The sequence below is a fragment of the Leucoraja erinacea genome, chromosome 6 (assembly GCF_028641065.1).
Source record: "Leucoraja erinacea ecotype New England chromosome 6, Leri_hhj_1, whole genome shotgun sequence".
Classification (NCBI taxonomy): Eukaryota; Metazoa; Chordata; class Chondrichthyes; order Rajiformes; family Rajidae; genus Leucoraja; species Leucoraja erinaceus.
Window position 1 is genome coordinate 39,614,241 of NC_073382.1, and position 4,630 is coordinate 39,618,870.

The 4,630-nt window shown below is 47.3% G+C and overlaps 1 pseudogene; it reads left to right on the plus strand.

Moving 5' to 3' along the window:
- The first annotated feature begins 2,613 nt into the window (after positions 1-2,613).
- LOC129698477 (U2 spliceosomal RNA) lies at positions 2,614-2,718 on the plus strand (annotated as a pseudogene).
- Positions 2,719-4,630: the final 1,912 nt, after the last annotated feature.

A 4,630-nucleotide genomic window follows, 5' to 3' on the forward strand; every position in this document is an offset into this window, starting at 1 on the left:
TGGACCAGAGATGGAATGGTTATGAGCGATGGTCGATGGTGAAACCGGGGAAACCTGTCCCTGATGCGTCTTACTGGGAGCAGTTAATTGTTGCGACATTTTGCGAAGGCCAGGTCCAGGTTGGTGGTGCTGTTCCAGCGTGCAGAGTAGAAAGTGGGTGGCTCCATTGGGTCGTATCGGAGTGTTGTATCGGCGGTCGAGGCCCATTCTGCCAGGATGTTGACGTCAGCATTGGAGCTACTGTATGCCCAGTCTGAATGATAGCTGTTGAAGTCACCAGCATACACGGCAGGGGCTGGGACATCTGGCAGAGATGTTGGGACCAACCTGCTCGGAGGCGGCTTGTAAATGTTGATGATGGTAGTGTCTTGCACTTTAGTTGTGATCCATTCTACCTCTGCATCCTCTGCGGACTGTGCTATGGCTGACCAGGCCATGTCGTTACGAACGAACATAGCTATGCCATGATATTTGTCGGCAGTGTGAACGGTCAGGGTATACCCAGGAAGTTTCAGGAAGTTCGTGTTTTCGGTGTGAGTCTCCTGCAGTAGAACTATAGTCACCTTGTTTTTGATGGCAATCTGTTCGATGACATTGAGCTTGGCGGTGGTAAGGCCTTCAACATTGCAGTAGCGCTAAACCTCGACAGTTGGCGACATTTAACGGTGCCGCCTGGCCTGGGGAGGCATGGCTTTTAGTGGTCTGCAGACGCGGTAAAGGCATTGGTTTCGATTTGTGGGTTTATAAGCCTGTAAGCTACTCATGGAGGAGGCCACATAGAGGCTGTCTTTGTCTCCTCCAATATATACCATGTTAACGCATTAATAATAACATTAATATTAACGTAACATAGAAAAAGTCATTGTAATCACAGTATAACTAGCGAAAATAGCACAACTTTTTAGCAAAACAGCAAAACAAGGCTGATTTAGACACTTGATCATGAAAAAAGGCATTATACTCATCAAAAAAGGCATGAACTGGCACATGGCATTTAAGGCAAAATCCTATGAGGATTATGTTTATTGACATTTTAGAAAAAGGAGAAATGGGATAGAATTATGGATTTTCCTTATATACAGCATCAAAGTAGTGGGACACCAAAGTCGACTTACTGAAGAATCACTCTTTAGTCATCTCCGTCACGTGACACGCCCAAACTTGATCATCTCCATCATGCAGAGTCATGTCCGTCATGTGAGTATTTTATGCTCATAATGTGTAAAATAATACAACAATGACCATAATTATGAATTGTAATTGATAAATCAATAGTATGCTTCTGCCTATTCATCTGAAGTTAATATTGTTTTAGAGGAAGTTATGTGACGGTTAGCATTCTTGCTGCAAATTACCACTTTTTTTGGCAGTAAACTGTTACGAAGGTTTAAAATCAATGTATTAGACTGAAAAAGTTTTTTGTTGGTGGTTTATTTGAGGAAGATTATAATTTGAAAGACTGACAAAAATTTGATTTTATATTCTTAAATCAGTTATATTTTACTTCGGAGTCACGTGAGTGACTTCGTGAAGAACCCGCTTCCAACGCATGCATGTCATATCGCTACACGCATTGCAACGAGTCACACAGGGGGGAACGACGTTCCCCAAGCGGGAGAATTTGAAAGTCGGGAACAGCAGGTAAGAGACTCCGCGTTCCTTTTTTCTACTTACCTTTTAGGAGGCTGCGGAAAGCTGGCGGGGAGACCCGTGGAGTGCGAGCAGCCGGCAGGAGCAGCAACGGCACGAGTTCCCTGGGGGGGGGAAAAACCTGTGCCCGACTTCGCTCCCGCACCGGCAAAATTCACTTCTCGGCCAGGCGGGAAGCAAAGCAAAGAGGTCCCGTATGCCAGTCTCAAGCGAGACTGGCTTGGAAGCAGTCGCTAGCGGCCAGCGCGGAGGCAGCAGGACAGAGAGCAGGGACCAGCGCTGTAAGTACCGGGGGTACACAGCAGGGCTGGAAACGCTCAGCGAGTGCAGCGGCACTAATGGAGCAAAGGAACTGGGGACGTTCGGGCCGAAAACCTTCTTCAAAAGGTAAGCACCGGGGTTGGTCCAAGGGGTCCCTAGGAACAGCCGGGTTTTACCGGCTGCGGAATTGCCACGAAGGACCAGGCCCGTGAACACCGGGGTCGGTCCGAGCGGCTCGAATCCGACACGCAGGGAACGACGTTCACCAGCGGGAGAATTAAAAGTCGGGAACAGCAGGTAAGAGACTCTACGTTTCCTTCCACTTACCCTTTAGGTGCAGACATGGACCGGGTCCATGTAAGCTTCAGAAAGCCGGCGGGAGAACCGCGGAGTGCAGGCAGCCGGCAGGAGAGCAGCAACGGCAGCCGGCAGCGGCAGGAGCAACGGCAGCGGCAGCGGAAGGAGCAGCAGCGGCAGCCGGCAGCGGCAGGAGCAGCAACGGCACATCGATTCCCGGAGAGGGAAAACACCTGTGCCCGACTTCGCTCCCGCACCAGGGGAAAATTCATTTCTCGGAAGCAGCGCTAACGGCCAGCGCCGAGGCCAAGGACATTGCAGTGCAGTTGACTGGCTGCAATCGACCGCGAGGGACCAGTAATGTGAGTACCGGGGTCGGTCCCAGCGGGTTTTTTAGTTACAGAGATCGCTTCTTGGCCTTTTGGCTAAGATCAACTATAGTAGCTGTTTATTATCAGTTTTAATATCTGATACGTCCCTTATCTAAGGACCATATAAGCAGGAGTGCCCAGAACTGAGGGCATTAGAGTGGGGTTGACCGGCTGCAACGACCGCGAGGGACCAGTACCGTCAGTACGGGGGTCGGTCCCAGCGGTCTGAGATAAACGAGGTAACCAAAGACCATCAAGACGCACTAGCTCTGTTTAGTAATATGCAATATGAGCTGAACTACATGTGGAAGGCTGCCATTCAGCCAGCACTGGGACCCTAAAATGCTACCATTTGCAAACAAAGAACCGTGGGTGGACGAAGCAAGACACTGGGGCTCATCAAGGCCAGCGCAAGGGCCTATTTTGGAGCACGATACCAGCCACATGCAAGGTCATAAAAAATGTGGCTCATACCAGTGGCAGTGCCAGAAATCAATATAACCCGCAGTATCCTTTTTAGGGTATGGCCAGGGCGGCCACCCTGGAAGATGCGGAAGCCTCAACCTCCCACACAACCCCGAACAAGAGATATCAAACCAGAACCCCCTTTTCAAAAAACCAAGGAAATAACACAACCACCGGTAACCATGGACGTAGGTGGGTGTGGTTTCTTCTGTTAAAAAGGGACCTACGATGGTGGGGGAGGGGAGGTTGCAACACTACAGTTATGTATGGTATATAATCACTACAGATTCATATAATCTCAGCAGTATTCAGGGTTATCTGATAGAATTTACTCATCCCAATAACCCCAGTACAACATACACCAGAATGGCATTTTGTCCTTACATAAACCAAACAATCTAAAGCCTACATGGTGCTACAAAAATTGTACACAAAAGGTGTGATTGAGCATACTTTTCATGGAACATTAGAATTTGTATCAAACATATTTATTAAAAATAAAATAGATGGGGGTTGCAGGATTATCATTGACTTTTCAACCCTAAACACATTCGTTCAAGATATTCATTTTAAGATGGATACTCTTATTACTGATAAAGACTTGGTGTCAGCTGGGTTTTTCTATATGGCAGGCATTGACTCAAAAGAGGGGGAACTTTGGCAATATAGAGCTTACCAAAGGGGCAAACATCAGCCCCAATATTATTTACTAAAATTCTAAAAACCAGCTTGGCATTGTTATGTAAACAAAGCCATAGGGTGATGTATTTCCCCCGTTCTGCCCCATCAATGGGGTACTAGGGAAAATTCAACTAGACTCAGCATCTGGAATTCTCAGAGTACCCGACTGGCCTACTAAATCATGGTATTTGGTCATACAGTGGATGGTGTTAGAACCATGTTCCCTCATGAACATAGCCAAATTTATTAATTCATCCAGTGACTAGGGGCAGTCATGCCATAAGACTATGGATTTGTTGATTTGTAGAGTCTAAAAGACCCACTACACGGCATGGGGCTGTCAGACAGGACGATGAATCTCATCTCATCTGCACTAAGACTGTCAACACGGAAGCAGTACCTTGGACACATCAAGAAATGGGGCATATACTGCTTGGACAACAACCTCGACCAAAAGGCCAAGAACATTCTGGCCGTATTGGAATTTTAATAAGCCTCCATTATGATAATCAATGGAGCTACAGTGCCATCAATAGTGCCAGAAGTGCACTCTCCAATTACCTATCACAAGGAACGGAGCGGCACACGGTGGGAACGCACCCCCTGGTAAGAAAACCAGGTACTCCGAAATCTGGGACGTGGGTGTCGTTCTCAACATGCTGAGGAGCTGGTAGCCCATAACAGCATTGTCACTTCAGTAACGGACCATGAAGATGGTTATGCTCATGGAGTTATTTACCGCACAACGAGTCCAGCCATTAAGCAAACTGAGCCTGGACTCCCTGATCATCTCACCCGAGAAACTGGTGTTTGTCATACAGGATTTAATAAAAGAAAACAGACCAGGTTCATCGGGTCAAGTGTTTGAATTTATGGTATATCCATATGACGAACGACTGTGTATA